The 25593-nt window shown below is 38.9% G+C and overlaps 1 protein-coding gene and 1 long non-coding RNA gene across 3 annotated transcripts in view; both read left to right on the plus strand.

The window, feature by feature from the left end:
• The window catches only part of LOC144894190 (uncharacterized), a 93184-nt gene that overhangs the window by 23157 nt on the left and 44434 nt on the right, over positions 1-25593 (plus strand). The window lies entirely within an intron of this gene.
• On the plus strand, positions 3931-5151 carry LOC144889625 (uncharacterized). 2 transcript variants are annotated; one of them, XR_013621935.1, is made up of 4 exons: positions 3931-4157; positions 4248-4400; positions 4729-4852; positions 5073-5151. It is a non-coding gene; the product is annotated as an uncharacterized LOC144889625 (long non-coding RNA). The 2 variants fall into 2 exon arrangements; XR_013621934.1 differs by having other exon boundaries at positions 3936-4400.

Raw genomic sequence — 25593 nt, forward strand, 5'->3', positions numbered from 1 at the left:
CCCTGTCAACACCTCGTCCCGACCCTGTCAACACCTCGTCCCGACCCTGTCAACACCTCGTCCCGACCCTGTCAACACCTCGTCCCGACCCTGTCAACACCTCGTCCCGACCCTGTCAACACCTCGTCCCGACCCTCTCAACACCTCGTCCCGACCCTCTCAACACCTCGTCCCGACCCTCTCAACACCTCGTCCCGACCCTCTCAACACCTCGTCCCGATCCTCTCAACACCTCGTCCCGACCCTCTCAACACCTCGTCCCGACCCTCTCAACTCCTCGTCCCGACCCTCTCAACTCCTCGTCCCGACCCTCTCAACTCCTCGTCCCGACCCTCTCAACACCTCGTCCCGATCCTCTCAACACCTCGTCCCGACCCTCTCAACACCTCGTCCCGACCCTCTCAACACCTCGACCCGATCCTCTCAACACCTCGTCCCGACCCTCTCAACACCTCGTCCTGACCCTCTCAACACCTCGTCCCGACCCTCTCAACACCTCGTCCCGACTCTCTCAACACCTCGTCCCGACCCTCTCAACACCTCGTCCCGACCCTCTCAACACCTCATCCCGACCCTCTCAACACCTCGTTCCGACCCTCTCAACACCTCGTCCCGACCCTCTCAACACCTCGTCCCGACCCTCTCAACACCTCGTCCCGACCCTCTCAACACCTCGTCCCGACCCTCTCAACACCTCGTCCCGACCCTCTCAACACCTCGTCCCGACCCCCTCAACACCTCGTCCCGACCCCCTCAACACCTCGTCCCGACCCCCTCAACACCTCGTCCCGACCCTCTCAACTCCTCGTCCCGACCCTCTCAATGCCTCGTCCCGATCTCTCAATGCCTCGTCCCCAGCCTCTCCACACCTCTTCCCCAACCTCTCAACACTTTGTCCCCACCCTCACTACACCTCGTCCACAACCTCTCAATACCTCGTCCACAACCTCTCAATACCTCGTCCACAACCTCTCAATACCTCATCCCCAACCTCTCAATACCTCATCCAGACCCTCTCAACACCCCGTCCCGACCCTCTAAACACCTCGTCCCGACCCTCTCAACACCTTGTTCCGACCCTCTCAACACCTCGTCCCGACCCTCCCAACACCTCGTCCCGACCCTCAACACCTCGCCCGAACCTCTCAACACCGCGTCCACAACCTCTAAACACCTCGTCCACAACCTCTAAACACCTCATCCCGACCCTCTCAACACCTCGTTCCGACCCTCTCAACACCTCGTTCCGACCCTCTCAACACCTCGTCCCGACCCTCTCAACACCTCGTCCCGACCCTGTCAACACCTCGTCCCGACCCTGTCAACACCTCGTCCCGACACTCTCAACACCTCGTCCCGACCCTCTCAACACCTCGTCCCGACCCTCTCAACACCTCGTCCCGACCCTCTCAACACCTCGTCCCGACCCTCAACACCTCGACCCGATCCTCTCAGCACCTCGTCCCGACCCTCTCAACACCTCGTCCCGACCCTCTCAACACCTCGTCCCGACCCTCTCAACACCTCGTCCCGACTCTCTCAACACCTCGTCCCGACCCTCTCAACCCCTCTTCCCGACCCTCTCTACACCTCGTCCCGACCCTCTCAACACCTCGTCCCGACCCTCTCAACACCTCGTCCCGACCCTCTCAACACCTCGTCCCGACCCTCTCAACACCTCGTCCCGACCCTCTCAACACCTCGTCCCGACCCTCTCAACACCTCGTCCCGACCCTCTCAACACCTCGTCCCGACCCTCTCAACACCTCGTCCCGACCCTCTCAACACCTCGTCCCGACCCCCTCAACACCTCGTCCCGACCCTCTCAACACCTCGACCCGACCCTTTCAACACCTCATCCCACTGAGCGCCGATTTGCATTCAATTCATAGATCACCAGATCTCAACTTTTTAGCGCCCAAAATGTCGTGCGAATTCATCATCCTCGGGTAGTTTGGTTGCATCATCACCGCTCGGGTAGTTTGGTTGCATCATCACCGCTCCGGTAGTTGGTTGTATCATCACTGCTCGGGTCACGAGTTCTGATTTAAAAAACAGCAACGTTCCGCTGCACTCACGGGTTATTCCATTAACTAATGAACCATCTTCTGTCATTGTTACTCCCGCCAGGGAGTAATGTATTCCATCGTGTGTGTGTGTGTGTGTGTGTGTGTGTGTGTGTGTGTGTGTGTGTGTGTGTTCGTGTGTGTGTGTGTGTGTGTGTTCGTGTGTGTGTTCGTGTGTGTGTTCGTGTGTGTGTTCGTGTGTGTGTTAGTGTGTTTGTTAGTGTGTTTGTTAGTGTGTTTGTTAGTGTGTTTGTTAGTGTGTTTGTTCGTGTGTTTGCTCGTGTGTTTGTGAACAAGATATCTGGAAAAGTTCTGAACAGATTTGGATGAAAGTTGGTGGGATGATTGCCCTTGCAATAAGGAAGAATTGATTAGTTTTTTGTGAAGCTTAGGATAATATTATTCCGGATCCAGGAATTTTTTGAAGGATTTTTTACCATTGGAAGATAGGGCTCTTAAAAAAAAAAAATTATCTCATATATATATATATATATTCTATATTTAACATTGTGATATGAAAATGGTTTTCATTTTTGTTGTAAATGTAGTTTAAACTCGTGGATGTGTGTTAGAGCGGTGTATTTCTTTTAGCAGCGTCGTCTTCAATGTTCATTTTTTTTTTCTAATAGACATATTCTGTCATTTTAAAACCACCAAAGTGTGTATAGTCCAACAGCTAAGCTAAATATAGCACAACAATTGTGCATTTTGTGATACAAGCACCAAATTTGGCACACTAGTAGACTATCATATTATGAAAAGATCTGGATATTGGGCCATCTCAGATTCAGAGATTTGATTTTTGCAAGATTTGCAGATTTTGCAAGCTGAGATTGCAACGCCAGGGACGGCCGACTCCTTCCTCCGAGCTGCCCACGTCACCCGCACAAGAAGAGCTCATCAAATCACTGCAGCGGCACTGCACATCCTGCAACACCGTGCGTATGAACGCCACTGTATGACATATGCTGATGATGCAGAAGACCTGCCTGAGTTCGAAGACTGGTGTCACCAGAGAGGAGAAGACATTCCCAACTTTCAGTACTGGGCAATTGTGCTGGAACTAGAGATGTTGGTACTGGTCTACGTGCGTTCTCTTTGGCAGGCTTCATTCACGACGTACCTTGATGCCCTGACGGAACTGGTCCCATGGTTCCATGCCTTAGAAGTAGTGTAATAATGTTGCTTCTGGGACACCTCCGTTTAACATGGGAAATCCCTATCTAATGTCATTTACCCCCTTGTCTTTTTCAAAAATCATAAACACCTCTATTTCTCCCACCCTCATCTTTATGAACCTTTTGTCTGTAGTACCTATCCTTAATGTTGTTCATTAGACCACTCAAACACTACAAATATTTGTTTTCTCTTATAGACCTATCATCCTTCTTCTACATATCATCTGGCAGATTAATCTTTGACCCATTCACTTCCATATTAATTCTTTCCCTCCCTCATTGACCCTAAACACCTATATTTCTCTCACCCTTTTCTTTACGAACCTTCTAACCTTTTGACATGCTATCCTTATTCATTAGACCACTTAAACACCTGTGATCCTTCTGACCTTATGGACCTTTTAACCTTTTACTCTTAATATCATCTGGTGAATATAACCCACTCAAACAACGACCCTACAAATATTTGTTTATGCGTGGGAAATAATTTAATTCTCCTACAACTCTCCTCACCGTCTCATCCAACTCACCGGTATTTAAATTAATTCTCTTATTTGTTTTGTGAACTTTTTTACCAGTTGCCTTTTCAATTATACTTATTTGATATTTTTTACATTCATTTTGTTTTCCATTTATATACCACTCGAACCTTTTCTAATTAATAGCTCACTGTTGAGAAATGACGTTGTTTCACTTGGATAACTTCCAAGGAATTCTCTTTGTCTTGTTTCCTGTTTTTCACAAACACACGCCCTCAGTTTCCAAAAGCTGACAAGCACTTCAGTTCCCCGAAATACATTTTGTTCATTATAAAAAGAGAGGTCTCCGAATGGGACATTTAAACATTGTGAACGAAGATGAGCTTGTCTTATTCCAGTCTTTCCTCTGATGAAGAATACTCGCCAGGACATTGGTAAGTTCATTTGGTATTAAACACTGTTAATGAGAGCTTTGTATGTGATTAATTATACAACTAATAATTTATTTTTCCTATTCATTGCAGCAATTCAAATATTGTAAATATCCTGGCAGAATTTCAAGTTGTTTCTCAAGAGTTCCACAACGAACTGAATACGGGTTTGAATAACCTACCTCCGAGATGGTGGGCTCAGAATGAATTCAATGTTTCACCGTTCTTAGAAAATTCACGTGAAAGGTATGATAGAAAATAAAAAACGAGAGGTGTGTGCATGTGTGTGTGCATGTGTGTGTGTGTATGTGTATGTGTGTGCATGTGTGTCTGTGATTAAAATAGAGAGATCGAATTGTGAGGAACAGAAATGAAAAAATGAGATTGTGTGTGTGTGTGTGTGTGTGTATGTGTGTGTGTGTGTATGTGTGTGTTCTTGTGTGTATGTATCTATGCATGTGTGTGTGTGTGTATGTGTGTGTGTATGTATCTGTGAATGTGTGTGTGTGTGCGTGTGTGTGATGTTTTGTCAAGCTTACTTCAGCATAGTAATTTCTCCTTATTTTGTTTGCAGCCTCGAAGACCAAAGCTTGGAGTGGGACGATTTTGGACTCCATAGGAATGGTTATTTCCTGTCATCCTGTGATATCCTTAATTTTCATCTCGACGATCTGGACGCTAAGCTGGATTTTTTCGAGGTAAGCATGTGTGTACGTGTGTGTGGTTCACCGTTTATAATAGGTACACCATATCCCTGCGCATCGTAAGAGGTGATTCAGGGTTGGTGTCAGGAAGGGCATCCGACCCTATATTAATAATAATAATAATAATACATTTATTTTGTATAGCGCTTTTCAAGACGCTTTGACATGGAACATAAATATGAAATAAATATCTCTCCCCTCTTGTCTTTAATAGAAAGAGATTCAAAACCTGAAGACATCTGCTGAACCAACCTTTGACTTGTGCTGGGAAGAAATTGATGACTTATGCTGGGGAGAAGTTGAATGTATACCTCAAGAAAAATGTTTTAATAATATAAAGATTTTAATGTTTTCAATATTTATATATATTTGTTTTGTTTACAATTATTTAATTCTTAATTACAAAAAGAGAATAAAGGAGGGAACGGGGAGGTGCACCCCTGCCAAAGACCCTTCACCCCCCTCATCCCACCCCTCCCCTCCCCTTGTGTGTGTGGGGAAGGTGGGGGTGGGATGAGGGGGGTGAAGGGTCAAGGGTGGGGGTGCACGGAGGGTGGGGGATGATGGGTGTGGTCTGTGTGGGCGGGGTCTGTGTGGGCGGGGTCTGTGTGGGCGGGGTCTGTGTGGGCGGGGTCTGTGTGGGCGGGGTCGGTGTGGGCGTGGCTTATGATTTTTTATTTATTTAATTTTTTTTTATTATTACCACGAATTAAATTAGCTAATATGGGTGGGGTGAATAGAAATGTTGTTTAATGAATTATTAGCTTTGTTTTTTGTAATTCTTGCGAGTAAAATGAACCCAAGATTTCTTCTCGATTTATATCATTTAATTTGTAAGTCCAAGGGTTTGTAGCCATTACATCAACGATTATAAATAATTCATTAGTCCATTTTTGTGTATAACCTTTCTCAAAATGGCTTTTCCATTTGTATATCCTTACAATATCACCAACTTTAAACTTGGGCTTTCTCAAATTAATCTCCTTTTCATATTCTAATTTTGTAAATGTTTCTGATGGTTTTGATTGTGTTGATGAATGAACTGTATTATTGTAATTATCTACAATATCCTGAATTAAATACACCCATTTTTGAGAACCGAGTTGTGTGAATTTTTTATATAATTTCTCTTTTAAAGTACGATTAAAACGCTCAATAACAACTGCCTTTCCTTCATTAAAGGTGCTGTATAATTTAATACCCTTCCCCTTAAGAAATTTCATGAATATTTTGTTATAGAACTCTGTTCCCTCATCAGTCCATAACTTCTTTGGTTTCCTTTTATCCCGATCAAATATTAGCTTAAAGGCTAACATTAAAGTATCACCCCTTTTATTTTTTAAAGGGACAACCCAGGCAAATCTACTCCTCAAATCAATAACGGTTAAAGCATACCTGTATCCCCTGTCATTATTCAATTCAATTAAATCAGCGGACCATATGTGGTCGGTGTATTTAGAATAAACCTTCCTTCTTTTAAACTTTGTGATTATAGGTTTGTGTAATTCTTCAGCCAAAAGCTCCTCAGTCTTGATGGCATCATTAGAGCCTAATAGTTTTTTGAGGAATAACCAAGACCAAGTTTCAATTTAGCATTTATCAAATTTCTCACAATAAACCTATCAACTTTCTCTCTCAACGTTGGATTTTGTATCAAAGACAAATTATACAACATTTCGCTGTCGGCTTTATGTTTTTCAGTCAACGTAGTGGTTTTCCCATAAGCAATATCATGCTTCATACACACTTCGTCAACCCTATTTGTAGGTTTAGACCAAGGTTTAGGATTGTCAGCCTCATCTAATCTTTTATCCAAGTTTGTTCCTGGACCACAGAAAGAATACCCTGGAAGGTGTAATTCCCCTGGAATTCCAGTTGTTGTAAATTTACTTCCTGACAGAAACTTTTGTATGTCTCCTCCTCTTTTAGGAGAGATGAATTGGCACTTTTTAGAGCCACATACTTGACATATTCCTTTTTGATAAACTCTATTATTTTTAGCTTTAACATAAGAGATATTTTTAGATTTAGTTTTCTTTTTACATTTGAGACAATAACTCATATTTATTTATCAGAAAAATTCCGACAGAGTATCAAAACCTTTTTGGTTTTCAACATATACATTTCAATCTTTATTTTTAAAACATAAAGAATCCTAAGGAATGCCTTCACTCTCTCCTCCATTTATTTACAAATAAAAACTAACTAAAGTCAATGACACCAACATCATCAATCACATAATCTTTTCCTTCTTCTTCTTCTTCTTCTTCACCACTTTCTCGTTTAAATCTCTGAAATTGAAGACATTGATGTTCTTATTTTTGAAACCATTATCTTCATAAGAGTTGTTAATTCTTTAATTTCCTCTTCGGTGCGTTGAGATTGATTTATTTGCTTTAATACACTCAATCTTTTATGAATCTCAGTGATTTCCATCTTTTTATATTTTTCCTCCCTCTCTCTTTGCTCCCTCTCCTCCTCCTCCATTTTCTCCCTCTCCTCCTTCTCCTTTTTCTCCCTTTTCTCCCTTTCCTCCTTCTCCCTTTTCTCCCTTTCCTCCTTCTCCTTTTTCTCCCTTTCCTCCTTCTCCTTTTTCTCCCTCTCCTCCTTCTCCTTTTTCTCCCTCTCCTCCTTCTCCTCCTTTTTCTCCCTCTCCTCCTTCTCCTCCCTCTCCCTTTCCTCCTTCTCCTTTTTCTCTCTTTCCTCCTTCTCTTCTTCAACTCCTTCCTCATCCCTTGCTACCCTTGAGTTTGAACCCCAAAGAATATTATACATATACTCATCTGGATTTTGAGATATTCTTGTATCTATAATTATTTTTCTCATAATAGGATACCAATAAGATTTGTTGACGATTTCTAAAAGAGTTTTATATTTCATAACTTTGAGAAGTTCATTTTTATTTAATATTTTAAACAAGTCTCTATTTGTGGGTTTAACAATATCAGTATAAGGCCAGTTTTTTATGACAAAATTCCCATGTATATGCTCCAAATCATAAGGTATGTAATACCGAGCACCCTTTTCTTGTAGGTATCCTTGAATACAAAAATTATAATTCTCTTGTAGTCTTCTTCCTGCCATTTATGTATCAGAAATATATGTGAGATTAATATTATGACAGGTAATACCACCCCATCTTCCCACTACCAAATCGGTTTGTATTCCTCGGCTTTCTATCCTTATCTCATTACCTTCCTTCTTTGTCATGCGAACCATCGCTATACTATCATATATTTTTATTTTCTTAAAATCACGTATTTGTTGTTTACTAATTGTACTTCCACATAAATCCTTATCTTCACCAAGTGGATAATATTCTTCTTTACGAGACTGATTTAAATCATGTAGGTCTTCTATGTTTATTGAAAAAGACCAATTATACCCTAAATCAGGCATATCATACCCCCATTTATTAATTCGCATATTAACTAAATGTCCTTCTTTATAAAATTTAATTGTAAGCAGGTAGTTAAATTCAATGAGGAAAGGTGTATGGTCAGTATAACCAGGTGTTGTGGTTGTAAATTTTACTTGTTTCACAAAACGTGCTGTTTTCTTTAAAGATATATATTGTGATAAATCACTGAATCTAATCAAGTCATTCGCATCTGTAGGGTTTGGATAATTGATTAATTTATAAGTATTCTTCATATTAATATTTTTACTTACACTATATTTTTGTCGTTCAGCCTGTGCCTTTGTATAATAATTTGATAAATCAATATCCTGAGAGGATTTTCCAAAGATAGAACCATCTTTTCCAACATAGGTCATTTATATTAGATAAAAAATGATATCATAAAAATTTTCATTATTGTTGAGTTGAAATAATACATATAAACATAATTGGCCACAACATTTAGAATTAATTTCTTGAACTTGGAATGTTTGATAAACACCATTCTGTAAGAATTGTATTACTTCAACAGGTGGTGGCATACCATAACTATCAAAATAATATTTATCCTGACTATTATGAATACAAACCCAATGAGAACCATTCTGTGTGTCTAAATTCATAATAATATTCTTTGTATTCTTATTTATATGTGTTAATTCATCTCTCATACAAATAACCACATTATCAATTTTTAGTGTTTTACAATACTTAGCTAGTTCTATATTTGACGTTGTATTCTTTCCAAATTGTTTAAACCATTTATCCATTTATTTATGAGAAAGATACAATCCATTACCCCGTTTAGTTAGTTTAACACCCGCTTGAGCGATAGAGGAAAGCATATCTCCAACCAACAATCTAGCTTTATCAGGTAGACTTTCAAGTTTTTGAGCAAAATCTACAATTACACCACTTCCACTAATTTGTTTCTCCAACTCCTTGTTATGTCTTTCCAATTCTTTTTGAGCTTTTAGTTGTGCCTTCCTTTCGTTAGCAGTTTTTACCGCTGCTGAAATACCACCAGTCAATGCTCCCGCCGCACTTAAACCAGCAAATAAAGGAATTAGAAACGGGAGAAATCCTCCTCTTGACTCGTCTATTGAATATTTCTTTAACATAGGTTTCGTCATTTTAATTTTAAGTGATCCAACATCATTTAGTGTTTTTACTTGTGTGTGTGTGAGTAAAACATCAATTCTTACAGCTCCTTTTCTTTGAATTGTATTAACATTAATAATACAAGGCTTTTGATTTTGAATACAAGATGTTAATTTATTAAGATTGATTTGATTAACATATACCCCAACCATTTATTTATGAGAAAAAACCTATGTGATATTAATCATAACACCATTATCTGTATTAATCTGTAATTCTGTTTCCTCCAAAAGCAAACAATATGCATTAACCTCTTCACTCTCCCCTCTTTCAATGTATAGAGAAGTATCCACTCGATTAGACTTTATAGTTTCCTTTTGAGAACTCAGGTCAATTGCGTAGATTGTATAAAGTTTTTGAAACGCAACCATATCCAAAATAGGATCATTATTACCATTACTTTCACACACCTTTTGGTAGGACTTGTAGGCTTCCGCATAATCATTTTTTTCCCAATCAATTTCCAATCTATCTCGCGGATAAAATGTGCCATCAAGAGAAACCCGAAGTTGTTTCACCTTTGCATTATCACTCAGGGCATTATTCTTATTAGTACCGTCCTCTCCATCTGGTTTTTTAAAAATGAGCCAGAGGTATCGTGGCTTTCCTTGAAGAACACCTAAATTCCAAGTGTAGGTAGTGTGTTCCAGTTTAACGTGTTGACATCTTCTTTTAAGGTATGATACATTTAGCGGTTTCTTTGAGTTAAGTCTTCTATTTAACATCTCTTCCGTTTTAAGATTAGGAGTATATTCACTGATATACCAACACAAATCATTAATAACAAATTTATTATTTTCTCCAAAAGCATTTTCATCCCCAAAAAGCAACCTATTTACATTATCATTCCTTTGTAGTTGAAATCTAATTTTAAGCCCATACAAAACTTTATCATAATCGCAAAATCCAAATATACCTTTAAGAGGTACTGCTACGGTAAAACTATTCACTGCTTTTGTTTCATCATTATACATTGACTTCCTTTGACTATAACCAGGGTCTGCGTTTGTACCCGTTGACATATCAGGAATAAAACCTTCAACAGCTCCCTTACCCATTCTATCACTAAACGAATATAGTGTAAATTTCATCATTTCAGATGTAGCAGAGACATAATCAACCGCTTCAACCTCTTGTGTTCCAATATACAGGCGGACACTATCAAACATTTTCCAGAAGAAATCATTTACGAGTGTAGCATTAGTATTATTCGCAGCCTTAGTGAATTTAAATTTACACAGCAAGAAACTATCAGCTATATTCAAGTAAGTTTGTTGATTATTTATTTCAAAACTTTTTGTTCCGTTTGAATTCCAGTCTGTTCCTGTTATAGCATTTACCTTAAAATAGTCTTCCTTTTTAGTAGAGTTTGAAATGATAATCGTATCATCCAAATCATAGATACTATCAATCGCTTCCATACTTGTATTTATATAGCATTAAAATCGTTGAAACCCTGACCCAAGTATTTTAATGATTTTTTGTCGTTCTTGTGAAGATAGTTGAGTTTTACCTTTTTTAATTTCTTTGATTGCTTGTAATTTATGAGACTCCTTTTGAGCATCTTTTATACTCTTTATAGCACCCGCAACGGAGCCCACGGCAGAAGCAGTTGAACCAATTAGGTCTTTATGTTTAAGGATGGTTGAACCAATACCCATTAGAGTATCAATTATCCCATCTCCTTTATTTCTAAATTGATGTCCCACACCCCGTTGTCGCTTTGGTTTATAGTATCCTCTCCCAAGAAACATACCTTCACCCTTATAGTATGGTGAAAGGAACATCCCATCCCCTGTAATTATTTTATATTTTCCCAACTCGTGTTTTCTCACAATAACCATTATTTATTTATTGAAAAACTTCACGTAGGTGAATTCTGATGGATATAATTTCATCATTAAAGGATATCATACGATTATCTTGGTCGGTTATCCTAAAATTTACTCTGTATATGGTTTTTCCTGACACAGGTAAATAGACAAGATTTTTTGGTTCCATATTAAATTTATAACCAATCGGGGTTGAGTATGCGCTGAATGAAAATATTGTATTTGTTCTTATTCCATCGTTATAAGCACCATCAATCAAATCACAATGAATTAATACTGAATTTATACCGGAGGATATTTGAATGACATTATCACTGTAAGACGTCCCGTTAGTTTCAATCTTTTTAGAAGAGAACCCCAATAGCTCTCTGAACGAATTTTCAATCGTGAAATCAACTTTATAATTATTTTTAAGTTTAATAGTTGATTTTGAAGTGTGTTTTTGAATATCTATTACAATATTTTTTGGTTCATCACCTTTTTCTTTCATAAGGCGAGAGACTTCTGAAGATATTTGAGAAATCTCGTAAGCTCCAGGTGAAACGGTTATAGTTTTATATCCACTTCCTGGATTATAACTAAACTTGTTGTTTTTCTCTGTGATATTAAAAAGGGTATTGTAAGTTTCCATTGACAACAAAGATGCCTCATATGAGGTAAGGGGGTCAAGTTGTAGTGGGTAAGGGAATGAAGCTGTGTAATCGCTCGTTGTGAAATTAAAACTAAGAATTGTGCTTCTCATCTTATTTAATATCTAATAAAATATCTTTGTATTGACATTTATTAATTATTTTCATGTTCATCAACTGATCTAAAATGGCTGAGGATTCATTAAAACAATTGTTGTTTCCAGCCTTCTTACTACCTAACAACAATAATAGCCTATTAACTAATTGTGATGGGTCATTTGGAAGAAAACTAACACCCGAACCAAGCTTACTTAAAGCATCAATAATATGTTTCTCCTTCTCATTCTTCTTACTTTTACCAGCAACAGAAACTCCATAATCAAGTGCATTTAGCAACTCAATATATACCCTATCTTCCTCTCTTTCCATATCAAGTGGTTCCTCAAAATATTTTGAACCGCTGAATCCGGGGTTTGTTAGAAGAAACATTAATCTTGGAGTTAATTTAACATTTGGTTGAGTAGAACTCAAGAACATCAATTCATCATTAAATATCAATACCTTTTCTTCCACAAGATGAAACACTGCTGGTTCTTCTGTTGGAATGAGACCTGCTCTGGTTTTTGAACCCGCCGAATATTCATTGTTTTGAAGAGCTTCCACAACATAATTAGGGGGTTGATTTACCTCCTCAAGTTTCCGAAATAATCCCTCGTCATCATATTCTAATTCACCAAGTTCTTGTTTTGTTATCTGACTAAAATCTTTGAGCATTTGAAGTTTTTTCGGAGTAAATTCTACCGTGGGAACTGTAGGGTGTTGAGTTTTCAAAAGTGGTTTAAAGAATTTCTCTTGTTTTCTTTCAAAGGCTTCTTCACCAGTTAGTTTCTGTCTCCGTTTCTTCTTTATCTCTTCCTGTTGTTTAACAACTTTTGAAACTAATTGTTGATGTTCCTTAAACTTTCTTTCTCTTTCTTCAGTATTCATTTTCTGTATTTATTTATTGAAAAATATCATTTAGTATCTCATCTTGTTTCACAACAATATATTTATATTTTCCAATCGTGTGTTTCATATAATTTTCAAATTCTTTTTTACTACATAACGTAGAGCAATTATCTCTCCAAAAATTATTTACATCTATTGAATTTAACTTAAATAAAATAAAAGTATTGGCATTGTTTCTTATTGAGCGTCGAGGGAGTTGAAAATATGATTGACTAAGATATATACAATTACAAGAAGAATGTCTCCCTCTTGTATAGTAGCTATCCATTACTGTTTGGTTTCTCTCATTAACACAATCATCAAAGATGACAAGGTTCTTTTTTGATTTATCTAAATCTTGAGGTGAAGGTATATCATCCGTATTATCACTGAGAATACAAGTTATGGGTTTCGATTTTGATTTCTGTGTATCACAAAATAATTGTATTATATCATCAATATTATAATCATTTAGTTTGTTTTGAAGTTTAAATAAACCGATAATGTCTTCCTTTTTAAGACCCGCATTAAAACCCTGTGAGAGTAGTTGATACTCGGGTTGAAAACTTGACTTTGTAAAAATTATTAAATTATCATAATCTAAAAAATTAGAACCAAGGAGCATCTTTAAAAGTAAACAGGTTTTTCCACATCCGCTTGAACCAACTATTAGACATCTCAATGAATTTGGAATGTTTTTATGGTTATTAAATTTTATCTTATTTTCCCAAACGGGTAAAAAATCATTCATTTATATATTTGGAAAACAAGTTATCCAACTTTTTTTGAGCTATTTGAGAAACTCTATATTTTATCCTGAGTTCGGGTTTAATTTCAAAATAATCCATTATTTTATTTATATAGTATCTTGTATTAACATTTCCATTAAAATTATTTTGAATAATAAATATCATTAAACCCTTATACATTTCCTCAATACAATTAGTCTCTTCCCTTGAAAGAAATGGTGTATTATCATCACAATACTTAACATTCATCTCTCTTATTAATCTTGTAAAGTAATTCATTTTTGGTTCTAATTTAAAAGAGTTATATATTTTTTTATATTTCTTATTATCATTAATTAAAATTAAATCACAGAAAATACATTGTTTATATGAATCCTCATCATTAAGCCCCACTCTATCACAAGCCGGACAATTCTCTAATTTATCATATGGAGAGTCTGGAAATTCTAAATATCCTTCAGAACTTATCATATTTATGTGGTAAATTTTTACTTAAACTAAACGCAAGTTTATTCATTAATAAATACAATGTTTCAAAGCACAAAAGACAAATTTCAATCAATCTCTACTTCGGTGGAAGATATAGAAAAATATGTCAAAGATGTTAAATTGAACAAAGATAAATATGGAAATTTTTGGGTAAAACCAGTTATGGAAAATAACATGAGCCCCTCTATTTCATTTAAAGGAAGAGCTCTAACTATACCTGGAAAGACATCCATTAAAGTAAATCTAACAAAAGTTTCTCCTCTACTCCTGGCAATTTATTCAAAGCTTGAAAAAGTGATTGACCACGATACTTTGAAAAAGAATGATAAGACCATTAATAATTCTAGAGGAGACATTTGTATTTTCTTTAATAATCCAAAGGGTGTAGATCTAAGTAAAATGAATGATGTTAATATTTCTGGTGAAATGTCATTTCGTTCTATGATAGTTAGAGATTATTTAAAGATAACTTTTGATATAAAAATTGTAGAGATTGAATCTGTTAATGAAAGAAAGTATATAGATATTGATGGGAATATTTTTCTTGCTAATTAAATATGAGTCAATACAGCAGTGAAGATTTTACTATTTCATTGAACTCAGACGATAGTGATGATAGTATTTCATTGAACTTGGACGATGGTGATGATAGTATTTCATTGAACACAGATGATAGTTATGATACTAATAGTTTGTGCTCAAATGATAGTTATGAGAGTAGCTTTATTGATGACTCTGAGTATGATTCTGAGTATTCATGTGATAGTTATGACTTAGATGATTCTGAGTGAAAAAGTGTTTTAGTTTAAGCACAGCGATATATATAAAACGGAGCTGTAAAGCTCAAAAGTGTTTTATTTTAAGCACAGTGATATATATAAAACACCACGTTTTCTCACGCTATAAATATGGTTTATTGTGATACTTGCGAGAAGGAAGTAAAATATTATAAACAACATATTCTCACCGCAAAACATACATACAACATTTTAAACAAACTTTCCCCTCTTCCACCTGAAACAAAACACTGTTCTACATGTAATAAAAATATCCTCAAGAAAGGCTTCAAAATACATCTTAAAACAAATCTACATTTATCAAATTTTATCACAACTAAAAACTCTGATGGAGCATTCAAAGGACATATTAAAATAAGAGTCTTTAACTTCAAACCTCCTGAACCAGAGTCTATAGTTGATGCTGTAGAAATAGTTAAACCTGCTGTTCAAACGTTGATTGAAAAAACACTAAAGGAAATGAAACCACTTAAATTTTATATGGGAGTAAAATTAGAAATGACAAAGGATGAAGGAGTTATAGATGCACCATACATGAGAACTGAGCCACACTTTATATCTTCATATCAAGATTTTAAAACATCAGGAGTCTATGATGAACTTATTAAACAAGAGCAAGATGTGGATAATTCAATCGTAGGAAGTGGATTCAATATAGGAAAAATTATTTACATAGACATTCATATTCTTAAATCAGATCCTCTAAAAGCTTCTTCTTACATTGATTTACCCAGTGTTATCAAAAATAGAAAAGCAGTTATCAATATCAAAAATAAAGACAATAAATGTTTTCTCTGGTCTATTTTAGCACACTTACATCCTCCACATTTTCATGATGAAAGAGTATCTCATTATAAAAAATATGAGAATACATTAAATACGAAAGATCTAAAGTTTCCGATGACTTTAAATGATATTCCTAAATTTGAAAAGATGAATAATTTATCAGTTAATGTTTATGGTCTAACAGAAACAAACAACATTCAGGTTTTAAAGCTTTCTGACAATTGTAAACAAACTCATATTAATCTTCTATATTTTAATTCAGACGAAAATTCACATTATACATACATCAAAGATATTGCTAAATTAATAAAACCACAAGTCTGTAAGAGAACAAATAAAATATATATTTGTTTGCGTTGTCTTAACTTCTTCAATTCACAAGAAAGATTAGATAAACATTCAAATTATTGTGGCGAACATAAATCAACGGTAATCAATATGCCTAAAGAAGGCTCAAAGATCACATTCAAAGATGAAAATAAAAAGATCAAACATCCATTTGTTATATATGCTGATTTTGAAAGTATTTTAGAAAAAATTGATACTGCTTCTCAAGATCCAAAAGAATCATACACAAATAAATATCAAAAACATACTCCTTGTGGTTTTTGTTATTATATCAAATCATCCGTTGGTGATAAATATAACAAGTTAGAGATGTATAGAGGCTCAAATACCCCAGAGGAGTTTGTGAAACGACTAGAAAAAGACTGTGTTCGATTAACCAAGATAATGAGAGAAACCAATAAACCAATGTCCTTAACAAGTAAAGAAAAAAGGGAATTTATAAAAAACAATGTCTGTCATATTTGTGAGGAGAAAATTGGTAAAGGTCTAAAGGTTAGAGACCATTGTCATCTCACTGGTAAATATAGAGGTCCGGCTCATCAAAGTTGTAATATTAATTATCAACTCCCCTCTTTCATTCCTGTCTTTCTTCATAACAACGCTCATTATGATACACATCTATTTATCAAGGAACTCTCAAAGACTTCTGGAAGTATCTCAGCAATTCCAAACACGGATCAGAAATACATTTCATTCACAAAAACAATTCACACATCTCCTATTACTCATATCAGATTTCTTGATACATTTAAATTCATGGCAAGTCCATTGGTTAACTTGGTTCAAAATCTAAAAGAGTTTCCATGTCTTTCAGAGTATTTTTTAGATAAAGATTTTCTAACACAAAAGGGAATTTACCCCTATGACTATATGGACTCATTTGAGAGATTCAATGAAACACAACTTCCTTCAAAAGAAAATTTCTATAACAAATTAAATAATAGTCATATATCTGATAAAGATTATGTACACGCACAAAATGTTTGGGAAAAATATAACATCAAGAATCTTGGCGAGTATCACGATTTGTATCTCAAAACTGATGTGCTTTTATTGGCCGATGTATTTGAAGCCTTTAGATCTGTTTGTCGCACTGGATATGGATTGGATCCTGCTCACTACTACACAGCACCTGGATTGGCCTGGAGTGCGATGTTGAAAATGACAAAACAAGATTTGGATTTGATAACCGATGTTGATATGCTTTTGATGATTGAAAAGGCAAAAAGAGGTGGAATTTCACAAGTCTGCTCGAGTAGATACGCAAAAGCAAATAACAAATATCTTCCAAATTATGATCCAACGAAAGAGAGTTCTTACTTGATGTACTATGACGCGAACAACCTGTATGGCTGGGCAATGTCTCAGGCTCTTCCTTATGGAAAACTTAGATGGGTAAAGGAAAAAGACTACAAAAACGTTTTACAAGATGTATGTATCTCTACACAAAAAGAATTGGATGAAGAAAAAGTTGGTTATTATTTTGAAATTGATTTAAAATATCCAGAGGAACTCCATAACCTACACAAAGATCTCCCATTTGCTTGTGAGAAAGCAAGTCCAAAGAAAGAATGGTTGAGTGATTATCAACGATCGTTTGATATAGGTGAATCAACAGAAAAATTACTTACTACATTATATAACAAGAAAAATTATGTTCTACACCAAAGAAATTTGCGACAATATTTATCAAAAGGTCTAAGAGTAGAGAAGATCCATAGGGTTCTAAAGTTCAATCAAAGTCATTGGTTAAAGGGGTACATTGATTTTAATACACAAAGAAGAACAGAGTCAAAAACAGATTTTGAGAAAGACTTTTATAAATTGATGAATAATGCGGTCTTTGGTAAGACTATGGAGAATGTGAGGAAAAGACAAAATATCAGACTATCAACATCTTGGGAACAAGCATCAAAATTAATTAATAGACCGAGTTTTACTCGAGCTGAGGTCTTTACTGAGAACTTTTGTGCGATCCATTTGATTAAAGAGAGTATTGAAATGAACAAACCTATTTATATTGGAACAACAATTCTTGATTTATCAAAGTCATTAATGTATGATTACTTTTATAATAACTTGAGGAAGAAATATCAAAATGATGTTAATCTACTTTATATGGATACAGATAGTTTTATTTTGAAAATTAATACCAACGATGTTTATTCAGACATGAAAAGAGACATTAATATCTATGACACGAGTAATTACAGTCCAGAGAGTGAGTTGTTCTCTTCTAAAAATAAAAAGGTGATTGGAAAGTTCAAGGATGAATTAGGAGGAAATGTTATGAGTGAATTTGTGGGATTGAGGTCAAAGGCTTATGCTTATAAATACATTGTGAATAACGTTGAAAAGACTGATAAGAAGTTAAAAGGTGTAAAGAAAAATGTTATTAAAGAAACAATAAACTTTAAGGATTATTATAACTGTTTAACAACAAAGAAAGAAGAGTTTAGAAAGATTAATGGAATAAGAAGTTATAAACATCAATTATATTCAGAAGAGATAAATAAGAAAGCATTGGGGGCTTTTGATGATAAGAGGTTTATTTTAGAAAATGGAATTGATAGTCTCCCTTATGGTTATATAAGTATATAAGTGATAAGATATATATATATAAGTGATAAGATATATATAAGTGATAAGATATATATAAGTGATAAGTTAAAAAGGGGGGGGTGGGGTTGGGGATTTTAACGGGCTACCGCCGCCTTTTTTACTATTATATAAATGATAGAACCAAGTATCAACCAGACTAAAGAGTGGAGGTGTAATCAACCTTGGTATATAAATGGAAAACATAATGAATGTGAAAAATATCAAATAGGTATAATTGAAAAGGCAACTGGTAAAAAAGTTCACAAAACAAATAAGAGAATTAATTTAAATACCGGTGAATTGGGTAAAAAAGATGGAAATATTTTTGAGTGGACGGAAAACTTTGATGGTTGTCAGGAAAATATATACTTTAATTTAAAAATGGTATGTGGCACTGGAGGCGCTCAAGCAAGAACATTGAGGGAGGTTTACCATTTTATCTTAGCTCAGTTAAAATATCTTAATAAAGAACCAAACTCAAACATATTTTTTGTTAATATATTAGATGGTGAAGAGAGTTGTAGGAGAATTAAATTATTTCCCACGCATAAACAAATATTTGTAGGGTCGTTGTTTGAGTGGGTTATATTCACCAGATGATATTAAGAGTAAAAGGTTAAAAGGTCCATAAGGTCAGAAGGATCACAGGTGTTTAAGTGGTCTAATGAATAAGGATAGCATGTCAAAAGGTTAGAAGGTTCGTAAAGAAAAGGGTGAGAGAAATATAGGTGTTTAGGGTCAATGAGGGAGGGAAAGAATTAATATGGAAGTGAATGGGTCAAAGATTAATCTGCCAGATGATATGTAGAAGAAGGATGATAGGTCTATAAGAGAAAACAAATATTTGTAGTGTTTGAGTGGTCTAATGAACAACATTAAGGATAGGTACTACAGACAAAAGGTTCATAAAGATGAGGGTGGGAGAAATAGAGGTGTTTATGATTTTTGAAAAAGACAAGGGGGTAAATGACATTAGATAGGGATTTCCCATGTTAAACGGAGGTGTCCCAGAAGCAACATTATTACACTACTCTTAGACCACACACACTATGCCAGGTGGGTCCCTGTTCACCTGAGGGACACGGTTGCACTCCCAATGAAGCACCCAGATGTAACCAGAGAATTCAGGGCTGGCAACTTCACTGTACAGAAGACGAAGAAGGTGTTCTCTTCGATCCCAATCAAATCGAAATCTTGCAAAAATCAAATCTCTGAATCTGAGATGGCCCAATATCCAGATCTTTTCATAATATGATAGTCTACTAGTGTACCAAATTTGGTGCTTGTATCACAAAATGCACAACAGGTTTGCTATGCTGCTACACTATCAGCATGTCTCCTTGGTCGCAAAATGTTTTCACACCTTCCAGCTTCATGCTGTCTCCAAGATCCAACTCAACATTTCCTCCATCTGCAACTCTGTGCACACCTTACACTTGAATGTCACTGCCACACTGGTTATTGACCCTCTCAGACCACTACATTTTTGTTGAACCCACTCAGCGCACATTGTACATCGAATGGAGCTCACTCTGCCACCCTTCCTGCACACAGCACACGGCCACTTCCCAGTTCTTTCCACCTCACCACATGCTTTTTTCACCTGCCATCACCTTCGTTTTTCCGATATTCACCTTCAGACCTTTTGTCTCCATACATTCCTTCCACTTGTTCATCTTCTCCTTCAGTCCATCGATAGTTTCCACAATCAACACCAGATCATCTGCATACAACAACTCCCACAGTAAACTTTCCCTTACATTCCGAGCCAGCACCTCCATCACAGTGACAAATAGTAGTGGACATAGTACCGACCACTAATGCACTCCCACCTTCACCTCAAACTCACCACTGTTCCCTTCCTTTGTCCTTACAGCTGTGCACACTCTTTCGTACATTGCCATCACTACTCTGATCAACCATTCCTCCACTCCTAACTTCCTCAATGCCCATGGCACTACTTTGCGTGGAACTCTATCGAATGCTTTGTCCAGATCAACAAAACAAAGAAACAACTTCTTCCTCTTCTCCATGTACTTCTCCTTCAACTGCGTTGCAATAAAAAGCATGTATGTCATTCCTCTTCCTGGCATAAATTCAAACTGCATTTTGTCAATCCACACTTTCCTCCTATCCAACACCCTTTCCAATACCTTAATTCCATGCTCCAATAACTTTATCGCTCCATACAAGCCACAGTCCAGAGGGTCATCTTTCCCCTTGTATAGAGGGACGACGGTACTCGGTTCCCAATCCACTAGAATCCGGCCATCTTTCACCACCAGATTACAGATCTCTGTCATTCTCTTCACACCCCAACTTCATGCTGCCTTCAACATATCTCCCACAACTCCCGTCGGCCCTCTTGCTTTTCTACTCTTCATTGCTAAATTACTACTTAGTGACAGGACCAGGAGCCGCAGCCTCGTAAAGAAAAGAAGAGTTAATACTGTGGTCAGGCAAGGCTCTTTCATTCAGAGAGTAGTTAATGCATGGAATTGTCTCCCAGAAAGGCAATGGCAACATAACCAATAGATAAGTTTAAATTAGGATTAGATAGGTACCTGGAAGCATTGGAGATAGAAGAGTGTCGGGATATTGGCAAGACGTTTATGACTTGAGCATGGATTGGGCAATTGTGTGCATTTCAGTGAAGTGGAGTGTCGTGTCTGTGGGGGGTTTCATCAAGGGGTGGTGTGTCGTTGATGTTGTGTGTTTTTCATCCAAGAACAGCCATCGCCCAAACCCGCTCCCACACCCATAAAAAAGAAACCCACAAAAAATTGCTTTTTTCTCTTTTCTTTGAATTATTAAAACTAGCAATGGTACCTGCCCGATGGGTGGGGCTTCAATTAGGAAGCCCAAATGAAAAGGCAAAATATCAGAAATTGAAGGCTTTTTTATTTTAAACGATTCACCTCCGCTTCCGGTCCGGTCTGGAGAGGACGCTGGCGTTACTTGTTCGCCACTTCTCTGACTGGGCCATTGTACATAGTTTGCTTTTCTGGTGGTCATGGCGGATTTTTGACCATTGGGTCTGCCCTCTGCTCGGGCCCGGCTCTGCTCCTGGCTTCGCCTGCCCGGCTCCTCCACTGATTCCTCAGGCCCGCTCCTGTTGTTTGTGGCTGTTGTTTGTGGCGGTGGCTGTTTGCCGCTGTGGTCTTGATTAGCGGCTGCGGTCATTTGCCGCTGCGTTTGCCGCTTTGCCTCCTCGACCTTGACTAGGTACTCGTCCCTTCGCTCCTGCCTGGCATGGCTCTGAGGTACTCCGCCACAAGGCTTCTTCTGCTCAATACTCACTCCACCCCATCATGCATCTCTGCAATCAAGTACCACGGACTCCTGCGACGACGCAGATACATTCATAGAGGCTCCGGTCGTAAGTTTGATTACTTACAAACAGGTCACTCCATTCCCGTACTCTGGTCGGCTCAGTGCACTCCCACTCATCATCCCAGCGCACCTGGTCACAGCAACGCACACGATCGCACCTCCTGTCTGCAAACCCTGGCTAAATCACCTGAGTTCATCCCCACCGTACAAAACAACATCAAGCTCACCCTGTTCAATACCCGGTCCCTCAACAAGAAAAGCCTCATCCTGAACGACTACATTCTGGATAATAAACTGGGCTTTCCCTGTCTCACTGAAACCTGGCAACAACCTCTGGACTACTTCTCGCTCAACCTCACTACACCCAATGGATATTCTTACATCAATAAACCACGCTCGGAGGGCCGAGGTGGTGGAATTGCCATAATTCACCGACAAGACATCAAGATCAGCCTCATCTCCATCTCATCTGCTCCATCATTTGAACACCTGGCTTTTAAACTCTCTGGTCACACACAGTCAGTGATGGCTGTCGTCTACCACCCTCCCAAACCACACCCATCATTCCTGTCTGACTTCTCCTACTTTCTGACCCAGCTCTGTTCCCTCTCCGCCTCAATCCTCCTCCTCGGTGATTTCAATATCCACATGGACTCCACTGACTCCACAATAACCACTGACTTCACTGATTTACTCACCTGCTTGAACCTCACTCAACATGTCAACTTTCCTACCCATAACCATGGTCACCTTCTGGACCTTGTCTGCTCTACTGGATTAATTTTGCACCATCTCTCTGGCTCCGACCTCACCCTCTCTGACCACTTAGCCATCACTATGACCATCAACATCCCCACCCCAGCACCAAGGCATTATCACACTATCAACTTCCGTCAGCCAAACGCTCTTTCACCTACCTCATTCTCATCCACCCTCTCTGAAAAAATGTCCACTTCTCCCTTCGTTGACCTCCACACCGCTTCTGACCTCACTGACTACTACAACCACACTCTCTCCTCCTGCCTTGACCAGCTTACGCCGATAAAAACCAAAACAGTTTCTTTCACCCATTCTGCTCCCTGGTTTACCCCTGAACTCCACCTGATGAAAACTCGTGCTCGCCAACTTGAAAGACTCCGCAATAAAACAGGTCTCACAATTCACTCCCAAGCCTACAAGGACCACCTACAACACTACAAAGATGCCCTCTCCCACGCCCGCTCTGCCTACTACTCTCAAATTATCCACTCTGGCTCCGGAAACCCAAAAGCATTCTTCTCTTCAATAAACAAACTCCTTCGCCCCCCTGAACACCACCACCCAGTCATTCACAGGAGACAACTGCACTCCTTCCTTTCATTCTTCCAATGCAAAATTGACAACATCTACATCAGCTTAACCACCACCGCACCCGCTCCCACTCAAACCACCTGCCCCCCCCCCTTAACCTGCCAACCCCTGTCTCAGTTCTCCCCAGTCTCCCCTACTGACCTCTCTGAACTCCTCATAGGAATGAAAACTGCCACCTGTACTCTTGACTCCATCCCCTCCAGCTTTCTCAAGGCCTCCTTTCCTGCTCTCTCTCCACTTATCACTGCAACAATAAACTCCTCCCTGTCTACAGGCATCGTCCCACCATCCCTCAAAATTGCTCCTGTTACCCCCATTCTGAAAAAACCGGGACTCAACCCTGACACCCTAAATAACTTCAGACCCAACTCCAACCTACGCTATCTGTCAAAAGTTTTGGAACGTGCTGTAGCCACTCAATTCAAACATCACCTCTCTGCCAATAACTTGTATGAAACATTCAAATCTGGATTCCGCTCCACCCACAGTACTGAAACTGCTCTCCTCAAAATCACCAACGACCTTCTCCTCTCCTCGGACGCTGGCAACCTCAACATTCTCATCCTCCTCGACCTCAGCGCCGCCTTTGACACCATCAATCACACCATCCTCCTCACCCGACTTGAAACCACCTTTAACATTACCGGCACTGCCCTCTCTTGGATCAAATCATACCTCTCTGACAGACGCCAGTTCATCTCCATCAATAACTGCAAATCCCCCCACTGCTCCCCTCCCCCAAGGTGTCCCCCAAGGTTCAGTTATTGGCCCCCTCCTCTTCATCCTGTACCTGTCCCCCCTTGGTCATTTAATCCGCCATCATGGTCTCCAATTCCACTGCTTCGCCGATGACATCCAGCTTTTCATCTCCACCAAGTCCATCTCCACCGCCACCCACTCTATCCTGACAAACTGCATCACTGAAATAAAATCCTGGCTTCAAATCAACTTCCTCAAACTTAACTATGTGTTACGTGGTCCCCTCGGTGAATACCTGGTCTCAGTGACCCCCGGACCGTGAGAGGAACTTCGCCAGAAAGCTGTATTATATATGCGCTTTCGCCACGCAAGCCATATGAATTTCACCCAAGAGACAACTGACGTTCAAGGATATATTTCAATGGTAATGATACCAAACAATTTCAATGACACAACCATCAACAATATTTCAAGGACACAACCACGGAGATTTTCCCCGAGCAATCAACAATACATAATAATCACCAATTCCCAATTCACAATCAATTCCCTATGATTAAGATGGCCATCTTATACATGTGTGTCCCGGTGAGTACTCACACCCCCTTTCGGTCTCTGCTCCTCACAATGTCTCTGGGCCCCTCCTGACCAAGATACTGCTACTGGTCGGCGTCTCCGCACTCGGGCGGTTGAACGAACCCCGGGTGGACGTTTCTCCACCGGGCAGGTATCGTACCAGGCACCGTGGCTGCAGCCCCTCGTGGCCACGCGGACCGGGTACGGTAGAGCAAGCCAAACCCCACACCGCTTGCAAGGCGCGTTAGGCCCCAACGTGCGACCCGCACGCGTCTGTTTGGACGGTGCCACGAACGATTCCAGACGCGGGGTCGATGCACGGCCCCACGTCAACTTGACGTCTCCACTGGGCAGGTACACGTCCCGGGAATTCCTCTCGCCGGACAGGTTTCGGAACGCCGCTGTTTTCCACGCAGCGCAAGGTCGATTCCACCTTTTGTCGGAGCGGGGCGATGAAGAAGAATACCCGTCCTTTTTCCTCGTGTCTTTTCCTCTTCCGTTTCCGGTCACTTCCGTTTCCGGCCACTCCCTCAGAAGGGCTCCTGACCCTCCAACCACAACAACTACACAACAACTTAATATACTACACTGTATGGATAAGCAAAGACCTGAATGGTAATTCACATACATTCACATAAATATGTAACACTCCCCCCCTACAAGAAAGAAAGTTTGAACCCAGCGAAAACTTTCTTTGCCGGCCAATTTGGGAGAAACAAACCAGATAACTCAACCCCTCCAGATTACTCCCTCTGGACTAAGTACCAACAACGACATTGTCCCTGCAAAATCAAACTCCATCTCATGACCCTCTGACTTTGACCGTCAGTTTCTTGGGAATGAAGGTTAAGGGGTTGATCAAAGATCCAAAGTTAGGCAACTCGATAGCACTTTTTCCGGGAGGCCAAGCCGAGTATTCACTACATGGATGCCTTTAGGAACGCGGAGTTCACGGTTGGTCCGTGCAGGAAAGTTCTCTACATGGGCGCCTTGAGGAA

The sequence above is a fragment of the Myxine glutinosa genome, chromosome 1 (genome assembly GCF_964187855.1).
Source record: "Myxine glutinosa chromosome 1, kmMyxGlut1.1, whole genome shotgun sequence".
Classification (NCBI taxonomy): domain Eukaryota; kingdom Metazoa; phylum Chordata; class Myxini; order Myxiniformes; family Myxinidae; genus Myxine; species Myxine glutinosa.